Source organism: Cyphomyrmex costatus, unplaced genomic scaffold (genome assembly GCF_001594065.2).
Source record: "Cyphomyrmex costatus isolate MS0001 unplaced genomic scaffold, Ccosl1.0 scaffold398, whole genome shotgun sequence".
Classification (NCBI taxonomy): Eukaryota; Metazoa; Arthropoda; class Insecta; order Hymenoptera; family Formicidae; genus Cyphomyrmex; species Cyphomyrmex costatus.
Window position 1 is genome coordinate 1,633,005 of NW_017278185.1, and position 14,765 is coordinate 1,647,769.

Genomic DNA, 14,765 nt, shown 5'->3' on the forward strand with positions numbered 1-14,765 from the left:
TCCAAGTTTCATTTATTCAATAATGAACAATATATAAACGTTTCGAATCATATAGATTCATCTTCAGTACATTACCATATAAAATATAATAAAACAAAATTTTTTTTTTTTTGTGAGACATGTCACATCGAATTGGCAGATAGGATGTTATAAAGTATTCTGTTGAAAAGTAAATTGTACCAATTATTATAAAATTCAATACAAATTCATTATTAAATTCAAGTGACATACCTCACAAATCAACAAGAATCTCAGAACCATGAATAAAATTGTGGATGTTAAAATCACATAACTATATAATTCGTAAATTTCATTTTTTAAGCAATTACAATTTAAAACGAACAAGAACGTTGCCCTGTCATTATCACGACTGAAATATCATGCTAAGCATAACATAAAATATTAGAAAAAACAATGAGGTAAACAATTCTATTAGGGTCCAAAATTATGTTTTATGACTTGTGTTACTTTTAAAGTAAGGGAGCGATATATTGTGCGATTTGTCGGGATTTAAATGTGCGTCGAATTTTGCAATTTTATCGTTGCGTGTCAGGTTTACATTCATTTTACGACGTGTCCGTATTCGCTTGTCGACGAAGTTATCGTTTCGTCAAGCTTATCCTGTTTTAACAACAGAGTTCTACGCTCTAACAGCAAAGCATCCACTAGATCCGAGATGAAACTGAAGACATTGGCGCCACATCGCGTACATAGATCTTCCGGCGAAACAAGTTTCCGTCTTACTGAGTGAGGATAGTATTTCGTTGTAATAAAGATTCAGTTTCGCTTGAAGGATGGGCGACGTTCGCGCCATGAAAAAGGACGTCCTTACCGTCGCCCGATTGATAGTCGCGCTTCTACCCGGCGGAAAATTAATTGCGGTAACGCGAGAGCTCCGGCAATTTCGGCGCGATGGACGAAAAAAAAAGAAGACAAGAAAATTACTTGTCTCGCGCGTAAAAAAGATCGCGTTACTAACGAGATGGCGGCTCGACTCGCATTGTGTTCACAGGAGGAAGAAAAGGGAAATTGAACGTCGGCCATGGTGTGTTTTCCATCCTGATTGTAAGAAAGCAACGGGAATAAAAATTCGTGTAAACGACTGACAGAGGAAAAATAAAACGTAACAAGAAATCGGAAATGGAATAGCGGTCCACTGATTACTGACACGGTCTAAGGGAAAAAAAAAGTACTCCCAAAATAGGATACTTTTCAAAATGCCTTAAAAATGAAAAATAAGAATAACCTCCATACTATATTTTATTCTAATATACTGTTAGAAATGTTCGGAAAATTCCGTTATATTTAAGATACATAAGTGTTATTTACAATTTTATACATCCAAAGTAAGTATAAATAAATTTATTGTAATTCAATAAGGTAATCATGAAGGAAACAGTCTTACTCACCGATTTCGATGAAATTAGGCTTATTCGATGCGTTTTTGCACGAAGTGAACGAATCGGCAGAAAAAAGTATCGCTCTGCCCCGCGAATTGAGATATTAAGCGTTAAAGTTGACGATTATTAAAATAGTAAATCTGTCACAGAGGCGAAACAAAGTTTATAATTCTACTATTGCACATGGATTTCGACTTTCTACGCGAAGTGTGATAATATTCCATTAGAGTATATATGTTTACTAAACATACTTGTTAATATCAATTACTTTTATTTTAGGAATTTTATGAAAATTAGTTCTTGTGAAGATGGAGAAAGACCAACAAACAAGAGAGAAAAAGTTATCTGCGACAATCGAAAATTTTGTTCCTTCGTTTTAATTATAGATATATATTTTGCTTCTTCATAAATATTAAATAACTAAGTGCGTACAGTATTCTTAATACATTAAATGCATTAAATATGCAGTATTTTCAGCATTAAATGTTATTAGTGTTAAATGTAATTCTAATGCGTTAAATATAATTCAAATACAATTTGCAATAAATGATTAAAAAAAAAATTTTTATCGGTTTATTGATTTTAATGTATATATGCAGTTTATACCTTGGCACATAAATAGTAAAGTAATATGAGCGAAGTATGTTTATACAAACAGCTGCGTACGTTATACGTGTGTTATACAATGTATAATCAAAAATTGTTTTTATTAAAAATAATTTTTACTATACATTTGACATATTAAATATACTATATTTAAGTTAACTAAACGTATAACACACTAATGTACGTAATTGTTTACATAAACATACTTTGCTCATATAATCTTACTAAATAAATATTTACATTTATGTGCCAAGGTAATTATAAATTGTATATATATTAAAATTAATATATAAACCGATAAATAATTTTTTAATCCTTTAAATTTTCAGTTAAAGGAACAGAATTTTCAGAAACGTGTGACTGAAGCTTTATGCAGTTGCGTTTCTGAAATTTTCGTTCTCACTTAGTAAATTTCAAAAACGGTAACTGAATAAAGTTTCAGTCACACGTTTCTGAAAATATTCACAAAAATTTCTAACAGTGTAGATACCGAGATTTAGTAGGAGAAAATTATTGTTTTAAATTATAAATACTTCTTTTAAATTTTAATTATTATTATAATAAAGTCAAACTGACGTTGAAAAATTTAGTAACGCATAAAAAAAAGTAAAGAATGCAGACATATTTATTTGTTGCATAAACTTAGCATCTAAAAATATCTCGTATCGCTATAGTAAACATTAGGGAAACGAAGGTAAACGGCATCAGAACTGCAACACGTCGCGTCGCACGTAATGCGTATATCACGTTATAGCTTCTGCCACATCCCCGATTACTTCGTTAGCGGTATTACGCGAAGATGATAGCAACGCCGATCACGAGCCCTCGATGAATTAGCGATTACGTCGACATGATGCACACCGAGCGCTTTGAAGAGACTCGGCTTTGAGAAGGGTTTTTGGAGAAGAGAGTGAGGGCAGGGAGAGACAGATCAACAGAGAAGGAGAGAGAGATGCGCGCGAGTCCGTATTCGCGCGACGATTTAATCGAGTACGGCGCGCACGGCTGTGTCCAATCAATCCTGGGGGAGGCTGTGATCGGAAAGAGAAGCTCGCAACGCGTAGCTTATACCCGGGGATGTACATTACACAACCGGCCTAGAGGTCGGCAGTCACCTGGCTATCCGACGTGCCGATCGCCGTCGTCGGGATATAATCCGGTAGTCCCCTCCCGCCCTCCCCCCGTCCCGTCCAGCGAACGAGAGGCTGCGCTCGCTCCCTCGGTTAATTGAAAATTAACCAACCGTCGTCCATCTGTGCACACGGGCCTCCGCCCGTGCTCTAATCACGTTTCTCCCGGTTGCACGTTCTCTCGTTAACCCGATATGCATCATCCGCTACCTACGACCGGGGCCTCGCAGCGTCGATAAGTAAATCGGGCTTACGCGTCGTCGCAGATACGCATCGTGTTACGCGATCCAGCTTCCATCTCGATGATCGGGGATTGGCCTCCTCTTTCTCCCGTCATTAACAAGATACCTATCTGCTACCTGTTTGTGTACGCGCGCACGTGCGATCAACCGTAGGAATATCGCGCGAGATAAGAGTTAACACTCGGATGCTTGAAATTTTCGTTCATAGAACAAAGGATTTCGTCGCAACTATACTCAAATGCCAGACGTGACATTCTAATAAGAGAAATGTTTGAAATATTTTCAGTAGAAGGTTTATTAGCACTTCTACAAACGAAAAGAATGCTTTTGCTGAAGTCTCTCTAAAACATAGGTGATGACAATTCTTTCGTCTGGCGTGCCATTATATGGGGGTTCGAGATCTTTGATGTGTCACTCTACTATATAGAATTAAGTAAAAAAAAAAGGACCATAATCTTATTTATACTTTCTCCGTTTGCACTGAAAACGAAAAGGCTCTTTCTGTTTAACAAAGTTTACTTCTTTTACTGTCATTCTGTTTTACAGTCGGTTCAAAGTAAATAATTTATCATGAAAACGAACAAAATGGACACAGCCAGAGAGCGCAAGTGTAAAAAATAGATTTTAGTGGAGAGAGTACGGTTGCTGTTTTGCTGAATTACTTTTTGTTTCTTTAATTTTTCTCTCAAGCAACTTCTTTAAGCTGTGGGTTAGTCTCTTCTTCCCTAAAAAGAGATTTTAGCTAAATACAAATCTGAAAATAATTTTGGTGGACTGTCAAAATAATTATATATAAAACTCATACACGTAATTAAACAATGCTGCAAAAAATTTTGACATTCCATGATAGCAACTAGCTCGATCATATAATTATTTTGATGGTTTATGTTTAAACCCATATTTATATAATAAAATTTTTAGATATTTCGTTTAAAAAACTGTCTATGTGCAGTTAATACTATCTGATGATTCTATCATTATTTCTTATTTAAACAGTTTTCTGTATTTTAAATGAACCTCTAAGCTTTATTGTTGTCACTGCCTTTATCTGTATATCTTTATTAATTAAAAAAATTATTTAACTTTTTTTTTGTTATTTATATTAATTTAAAAATTGTAGAATCTGTTTTCACATTATGATTTATTATATGAATTGATATAGATATATCGAAGTACGTAACCATACCAATAATTTACATGAAATAGTATAGATAGCAATGCACACACAAAGCACATAGTATTTTACGTTTATATATATATCTACATATAAACATACATAATGCATATATACATACGTATTCTACATATGTATGTACATAAATCTATGTCCATTCGCATTATACGACGAATGAATGCAATATGCGTCCAATTTATAAAACAAGAACGACTCTCTCGGATTAAATAACTGAGATTACTCCAGAAACAATTATCTCTGTTTTCCGTCTTCATTTGCAACAATTTTTACGTGTGAGTTTAGCATAGACGCGAGCAGATGAAATACAGAATTAGATTTTGAAAAAACGACGACGTCGACTTCTTCAGCGAGGCTGCGAAAAGAGATTTTCTGCGCAGGAAAACGCGGGATATGGCGTGTCGGCATGTCGACGAGCTTTCCCTTAAAATATCCGCTCAGCTCCAGAAACTCGCGTGGAAATCGCTACCGCGAGTGAGCGGCAGATGCGGCAAAATGCCGTCGCTCGCTGCAGTAGCAGCGCCAGCACCAGCAGCAACCAGCAGCTCGTGAAATGCGAAATTGTGATGGACCGCCATCCTGCCCATTCGATCAGACTTACCTCACTCAGATCGAATATACATCTCGCGACATTCCATCCTCCCATCCCCCTCGTCGTAACTGCGGTGCGGCGTCTACTTTCTCTCCATCCCGCCGCTCTTACTTTGCCCACGAGACATCTTCCGATACCGAGACAGCGACCTCATGAGATTTTACGAGCCGACGATGCGATACCGCTCTATCTAACCCCTGGATCCCTCCCACCCAACCTTTGCGCCATACTACAACCACGTAGTATGCTACTTTTGCATCGTATCGTCGTCGTTGCATCCGACTTTCAGGATTATATCGCTCGCATCTTCCTCCGTAAAATGTGCGTTGATCTTATTCCGGTTACGCGGTTTGAACACAGCAAGTATTTCCGCAAGCGCGCTCACCGACCATTGTCGTTGTAGCATGTTTTTTTGCAATTCTTTACATACAAAAAGTAGATAACGATCGATATGAGATAGAATAATACCATATATTTGTTGGAATACTATAGTAAATTTGTTAATACAGCACAGAAAACTTTCTATGAAAATCACACAATTCAGAATACAGATCAAAATTATTAACAAAATATGCTAAGATAACATAGATGTACTTTTGCTGTATGATGAAAAAAATTTAATTGTTACATTAATAATTTTCATTGTAATGAAGCATTAGCTGTATTCGCTGAATTAGTATAGGGGAGACCGGGACTCCATGGGTCACGGAGTATCATAGGTCATTGACTGTTTAGGGAAATCCAGAATGTTTAGATTGGTGCAATTGGTATCATATAATTGTTATTTAGTTACCCATTCTTCTGTTATTTTTCCGTACATATGCTGTTAAAAAATCTCGTAGTGCGAAAGTGATTATTTTACCTGTCAAAATTTCTTATTACGTTGTTTCTACAAAGTATAATATACTTATTACGAGTTACATACGCGATCTTTCCGCATTTTCTCTGCAGTACAGGTAATCATTTATTGTTTACTTCAATATTGTATATTTTACCGTCTTTTATACTAAACACATCGGGGATACCATGGGCCATCTCTTACTGGGGCACCATGGGTCATATACTAACAGGCGTTTCGAACAATTTGTGTAGCTGCAGAACCGTATACGCATAAAAAATTATGTAATCGTATTTTACGGATGTCTTTATGATAAAAATAAATTAGATAGGGTAAACCCGGTATTGTATACGCCGCGTCAGGAAATACGCCGCAGAAGTCAGAAAAAATAGAAGGAGTGGGGATAATTTTCCGTCAATTACTTTGTTACATGCCTTTATGGTATATTAGTATTATGTTATGATTTCAGTTCTTTACTGTTAATATTAATGAAATTATTGCGAGTTAAATCGATTTTTTACTGTAATAAGTAGTGCCATCATAATTTATAATCTACATAAAATGATTATTATAGAGCGTGTAAAAGACTTAGTGATTATTTTGCAATACATATGTGTAGAGGAATAGTAAAGCATGTTGTATAGCAAAATACAAGTGCTTTGCTCCTGTATTGTTTGTTTAATTAGTTGTCATATATATCCCATCTATTTGGGATATACGGTATTTTCAGCGAGCGGAATGCTGTGCCGCAGCACAGACGATCTATTTAAGAAGTTTTTGTTAATTCTAACAATTATATTTTGCATTAATGCATAAATGTTGATAAATCTTAAACGTTTAAAGATTATTTTCAAAGATTTGAAGCTATTTAAAAAAATTGTATTAAGTCCTATTTGTATTCCAATTTTCATTCTGTACAATAAAAATTGTCATATATTAATAAACAATGCAAGTTACGTCGTCATTTTACATCTTATTTATAGATTATTTGTGATTTTCTTATGAATTATATATGAGTGGCCATATTATCCCCCCCCTATGGGATAAATGGCAAAAATGCAGGGGTTTGAAAAAGTTACTTTTTAATATGGAAAATAAATTATTTTAGATTTCTAATATTTTTTTTACAGTAGTAGATGATACAAAGTTTCTATTTATATAATTAATTTACTTTAAACATAGTAAATAATAATTGATAAATTAAGTTTTCGATAGGTGCGGCGTATATACCGGGTTTACCCTAAATCTCTTTATATATATATGGTTATGTATAAACTATGCGTCTGGATAGGTTCTCATTGGTTTAGATCAGGTTAAGTCTTCGTGATGAAATTGGGCAATACAAATTCTTTTAGATTTTTTCAGAAAACACGATAAAAATGGTTAAAAAATATAAAAAAAGGTCGTTTAAGGGTATATACGTGTCTGATTCATGATACCCCGGGCATGGGGTACCATGGGTCATTTCTAAAAATTACTTTTTCAATTTTTATTTAAAAAAACAAATCAATATTTATGAAAAATGCTCGATAAATCTTACAATATACACTATCCCTAATTATATAAAAAAATTGAAATAAAAAATCTTACATTTTAATGTATTTTCTACTGTTTGAATTTTTGTGACTCATGATGCCCCGGTCTCCCTTACTGATAATAACTAACAAACATAATTTCTTTATTAAATCATCAAATGATTTATCGAGCATTTTTCGTTATAGATGTTGAACTCGCATTGGAAGTTATAACTTTGCTGAATCATCGAATCTATTTTTTCCTATGATTTATTCTTTGTAATAAATTTATTGCAACAATATTTTACAATTAGCCAAATATTTAAGTATCTCAAACTCAAATTCCTCCACTTTTGGGGAACTGTTATGGAATTGTTCGAAATAGATTCCGATCGGAATTATTCCCTAGAAAACACAATAGAAATCTAGGAAATAATTGAACAATTCCAATCGGAATCCATTCCGACTTGTTCCATGATAGGTGCCCTGGCACAGGTACTCTTCCCCACATTTTCACTTATACTTTATTGTCGATCTACCAGAGAATTGTAGTTCGAGATAGTCAATCTATACTGCCATATGTAACTGTCGAAAACGTTTTGTGCCGAAAGCGTTCTGAAGGAAGACAAATTTTCACTATTCTCAAATTTTTTTTATTTCCTTTTTCATCGTTAATATATATAAACTTTGACTTTATAAAAAATTTTACCAATTAATACAATAAAACCAAAATGGAAATAAGGATAATAGCGTTTCAGACGTCACTTTTGACAGTTCCAACTATAGGTAAAATTTTTTTAAATAATGAAAAAATATCGTTTTTGTCATTAGAGATAAAAAATGTTATGCGCAAGATATTATGCGACATAATACGCTGCGATATCGTTAATATGCAAATTGCCTAGGCATTATTTATAATGAAAATGAAAATAGAACGCAACTCGCTTACTAAATCTAAATGTTGGCGCGCGTGATGGCGAGTGACAGGACGAAATTAAATCAGTTGTCTGTTCGATGTATATCGGTTGCTGCAATATTTCGGGCTCGCCGCTTCGCGTCAGACATTCGAAGCGCTCTGAATGAAAATTTCAAAAGTACGAACGACGCTGCGATCTGTTTTCGCAGCGAAATAGGAACGATTCAATTTCGAAAAACCTTTACCGCGAGCTAGATAAACGAAGTGAGGGCTTGTACGACATATAATCCTGTCAAAATAGATACATAAATAGCACGTCAGAAATTGAGTAATTAGTGAAATATATGTAATTTAACTCTACAGCGTATAACTTTATGTATTGCGTGTATAAGCATAATTATTGTTATACAATAAATATTATAAATACATATACATATACTAAATAAATAAAATTACTTATTTGAATCTCTTTAAAATTTGCTTGTTATATCAATATTCTTAAATAATTTTTAGAAAAATTAATCTTTTCTTAAAAAAAGAAACTAACTTTGTTAAATATCTCTTTGTATTATGTCTTTTGAAAATTTGTCAATAACACAAATTTTTTATATAATTTTTAGGATGTGGAAAAATAGAATCCTTTTCTGAAAAAATAGCTTATTAAGTATCTAACAGGCAGAGTCGGTATATATCTTCTTTGAAGCGTTTATACGTCGGCAGTGCCTTTTCCAAAAATTCAGAACCCGAACATAAATCTCAAATAATTTTCTAGTGGGCTCGACAGGAGACGCTTTCATATGAAAATCTCACGGTTGTCAGATTGTCGTAAAAATTCATGTCGTCGGGATGAACGGTGGCGTTAAAAACAACTCAATATTTTCAATGCACCGCTTGTGCGCCGCACTGTTCATCTCGACGATTCTCTATATCCATAGGGAGCTCCGAATTCGTTCGCACGGGCGAACGAGTGTTCTGAATAAAAGCTAGAACGATAAAGTGTTCGCTCCGCGTGGCTGTGCCGACTACTACAAAAATAGCGTAAAAATTCTGTCCGACGACTTAAAAAAGCGCTCTATTCTAAATTTTCGAAATAAACGCGCGGCAGTAAACGCCGCGCCCTTGTAAGACTCCGGGTGTTTTAACATTCGTTCGCAGCGGAGCATTCTTTGCATCTTCGCGAAAGAAAGTGCCACTTAAAGCCCTGCGCCCGGCTACTCTCTCCTCTTTCTCTTTCCTCTTACATTCTTTTCCACATTATTTATAAATAAATTATCTTCAGCTTCCTGTGGCGTTAGGAGTGATAAATTTAACGACACACAGAAGTATTATAATAAAAATAAAGGTATAGGACAGCTTCGTGTGTGTGTGTGAAAATTTATTTACATAAAATATGAAATATATGTTATTACGTAGAATATATTTACGTAGAATAGGAAGTATCCGGGTTATAATTTAAAAGTGCCAAGAATATACACGGATAGAATGATTTTGTTGAAATATCTAAAAATTTAGTTAGATACAGATCTGAAAATAACTTTGTTAGAGATAATTACGTAGGAATTTCAAGCATAATGAGCAATGCTGCAAAAAGTTTTGAAATTTTAATAACCAGCTTAAGCGTCCTACATAATTATTTTGATGGTCCAACAACATTATTTTCAGATTTAATTAAATTTTCCGTATCTATCTAAAAATTCTACTTAAATTTCTAAATACTTTTGCAAAATTATCCGTTCCACTTAAACTTTTACCGAAGAAAGCTATATACAATATTCGATAGTGTATACAAGATATTAATATTACATGTATCGATCGGAAAAATGTAACGAGCCTCTCAAAGATTTCATTTCACTCGCTATTTTTTCTGCATTTCTGCCAAAAATGGCGAGGACTTTCTGGTGGTTTTCCCTTTGACCGATCAATCGTCAGTGAGCGCATTTCGGATCGTTTACGTTCTACATTGGGCGAAGAGGAAAGCACCACTCGACATTTCGACCCGATAAATGGGGAGACCGGACACAGGGAAAATACCATCTCAATTTGATTCGATTAAACAGGAAATAGGCAGCGTGTATTTCCAATCTATGTACGGTATATATTTGCAATTGATTAATCACCGTACGGTCCGGCCGCGAGGCCAAATTGTCTAAACGCCGGAATCTATTTTTCCAACGGGCGTGCGAATCGCCGATTACCGGTTTTACCGTCCGAACACTGAAAATAACGATCGTCGAAGCGCATACAAAATACGCGGTCGTCGCATATGTCTGCGAAATGGTAATAATTTAATTAAAAATTTTTCTACTAAAAGCATCGCAATTGATATGAATACTGGATACACCGGCATCGCTTTAACATCGCGTATAACGACACGGAATAATAAAGCCGGCAGTCAAAGTTTCCATTTTCACGGTACTGATCTATCTTACGACGTAATACACGTATTTTACAGCGCATAAGTGAGAGCAGTATAAAGAAACTCTCAAATATAAAAAGACGCGAAATTGTGAGTCGCGAGCTAAGCAATATCATTCTGCACAAAATTCTGAATTTCCCGCCGTTAAAAGAACGCTCTTAAAAAAAGCGCGGCTAGCACTTCTTTCTCTTTACGATTTACGGACATCCACCGGCTGCAAGATACATTTTTCAGAAAAGTGCCCGACATCAAAAGGAATTGAAAACGCAAAGATAAGTCGTAAAAATTATACTTATTCCTTCTAATAACCGCTCATTATGAATACTTAAAACTAAAAAGTAAAATATATGATGTAAGCAGACCAGCAGGTCACGATAACGTCGAAATAATGTTAGAATAAATTATGGTTGATAGAAAAGTGGCTTTTAATAATTATTTTGAATAAAACTCTGTATATAAACGAGTAGCGCAAAGGTCCGCCATGTTTAATCTAATAATCATATCATATAAAGAATTAAAAGGTTCACTTATCTACTTATTTATCAGCTTATTTATTAAGTTTACTTATTATTTATTATCTGACTTTTGACAGTTACTCGATTTATTATTTATTATTTACTATTAGGCGATAGATCATCAAAAACAACGGTCGAAATAGTCAATAAGGAAGTCGACGACATTTGGTTTAGATAAAAACATATTGTGCTACTCTTGTAGTACATAGAGTTCTAATTTCAAAATCATTTTGACGTCATCTAACTAAATTTTTAAATACTCTAGTAAAACTATCTATTTTTCGTTTTTTCTCACTATTATTTATTTGTTCGTTTTCAACTCAATAAATAATCGTTAAGTTGAGACAAGCGTCACATCATGCGGACACGATAATGCATGTCGCCGTGACAATGTTCTAATTGTGCGTGACAATACAGTTAAATCCATCACACGTAAATGCAGCGCATTTGAATTTGTCGAATATTTGACAACTGAACGCATTGTTTGGAACTCGCTCCACGCGCATTCGCGAAAGTCATAAATTTCGTTGACAATTAGAGCGCATAAACTGTACTATCTATTCGAAATATGTATACGTATGTATAAATACGCAAACCACGAAAATATTGACTGTATTGTGTGCAGAATGAAGTTGTCATCTACGTTCGTGTCGCCATAATCTTGATAAATATTTGCCTCGTATTTAACGTAGAAAACGACTCTACTGCGCGATCATGACATCGTGACAAAAAATTAAGATGTATACAATATGCATGGGGGTATAAAAACGTTTATCTCAATGCCATATCACGAATTATGATGAATTATAAATTTGGTTAAAAGTAGGGAATTTAAAGTAGCTATATATAATACTTTCATAATACAATACACATTTAACTCCGCATCTTTTCTCGGATTTTGCTAAATATATAAGTAAGTTCATAAATCCCCGGAAATTCTTAAAAATTAAATAAAACGTATATTCTTGTAGAATTTTTTTATATTTTTAATATGAAAACGTAATTCGATTCTTTTTGACTGTAAAATAACTATAAAAATATCTGTCACGGCTTGACATGTTGCCTAGAAAATTTACAATCTTTTTATCCAAAAATCTCTGATGATAGACGGGTGTGAAAAGTGGCTTCATGGATCATATCATAACTCTGGCAGCGTCTCTAAAATGACTGGGAAAAAAAATGTCATTATATATTATATATTAAGTATGTTTGAAAAATTAATTAACAGAGTGTCCAAAATATGTAATAGAAGTAAAAGGACTTTATGAAAAGAAAAATTAGTGATGAGAAAAAATAAAATAAAAAAAAGTTTTCCAAACAATGTTTATTATACATTAATCCGTAACAAAAATTTTTGGAATTTTTTAATTAAAAAAACTAAATTATTATAATTATGTTATCAAAATAAAATATTACACAGTACAGCGTGTTTTATTTTATTTTTAAAAGTATTCTAGAATTTATAAAATTGCTAATGTATATGCATTTTTTATAAATAATAAATAAAATCATTATTATACAATGAAGAACAAAAGTTTCTTAAAAGCATGACATCAATTATAAATTAATATTGATTAATGTTAATTAACGCGTTATATTGTTTCTAGTTATTGGAATAAAAATATTGCCAAATATTTGTAGTGTCGATATCAGATTTATATTACTGTAATAATTTATACGGGTATTTGACGAATAAAAGTTTGCTTTGGCGAATGAATAATATTTTATGCTAAGTGTAATTGCATTTCAACAGCCGGCCGATGGAAACCTTTTAATTACAATCCCAAAATATTATGCAAGCTGTTTCCAATTTCAAGGCTGCAATGGCATTATCTTTTAAAAATTCAAAAAAAGAAAGTTCTATTTCTTTGCAATTATTTATTTTTGAAATATACAATCGCGTTTAAAAAGTATTTAATAAAAAAAGCTAATAAGAGTCAAACATCTATAATTAAAATTAATAAAAATTGTATCAACGCTAATATATTAACATAACCATACAATCAAAACGTTGTATATAAGATATCCTGTGAGAATTGTGAAGCTAGTTATGTGGGACAAACTAAGAGACAGTTAAAAACTAGATTACAAGAACATGTCTCAGATATTAATAAAGGTTCAAAATCCCTTTCTGTAATAACTGACCACAGATCAAAATTGAATCACAATTTCAAATGGGACAATGTTGAGATCTTAAATATAGAATCTTCTTTCAAAAAAAAGATTAATATCTGAGATGGTTCATATTAAAAAACAGACACACGGCATAAACAAACAAAATGACACGGAGTTATTGCCCGAGATATATACCAATATGATACATTCCTTTTCCTCTTCTTCTTTCCTTGTTATTTTCTTCTTTTCCCTCGCTTAACTTCCTATTCCAACTACATTACCTCTTTTGACATCACAAAGATAATGATATTCTTATAACCGTAAAATATCTTACACAGTTTAATTTTATATTATTATAATTGACTTCGAAGAACTTTAATCATGGACTTGTTGCTTCTTATGTATTTTTGACAAGGTAATGGAATTTTTGTATTTATATTTTATTGTTTTGAAATTTGTTAATTCTTATATAATTTTCATTAGGATCAATTTATACTTATTATATCAACATATGACTCATATCTATACCGAATATTTGCTAGCAGAAGAAGAATGTATTTGATATTCTTTTCAATTCCAATAATTTGTACATTGAAAATGACCCGATCGGAGTCGAAACGTATGTAATTTTTAAAGATCTTATTAAAGCGTTTTATTAAATTTATATTATTCGATAAACTTACTTGGCTCTTCGCCCTTCTTATATTTGTATTGTTTTATAACCATATTTATTTATTTTTAACAATATTTGTAATAAAAACTCTTAATTTGTATAATGGTAATTATATCATAAATTATTTTTTCTTTTTCCTAATATCATCATTATTTGTTACGATAAATCTATTGTTAATTTGTATTATCAATTGTCAATGTATCGCATTTAAACAACAAATCGATCATCGCGCTATTAAATTACTCATTGGGTTACAAAACGTTCCATTAACGCTAACAATACTTGCGATATATCGAGTTTGCAAAATGGGTTAAGTGCACGAACGACCCTTTTTTATTCGTGTGATATAAAAACAATTAAATAGTCCTCGTCGTTTGCACGTAAAAATTTCGAGGGAAAATTTTAATATTCCAAAATATCCATCCACTTCGCGATGAACGGGGAAACAAATAAGAGAGAGAGAAAGAGAGAGAGAGAGGAGACATCAGATTCTCAACGATAGAATCCGAGATTTCAATATTTAATCAAACTGTAAATGTATCCGACTTGAAATTTCATTAAATTTTGACGTGCATCGTCAGCCGTGTTACTGATATGTTAATATACCTACAATATA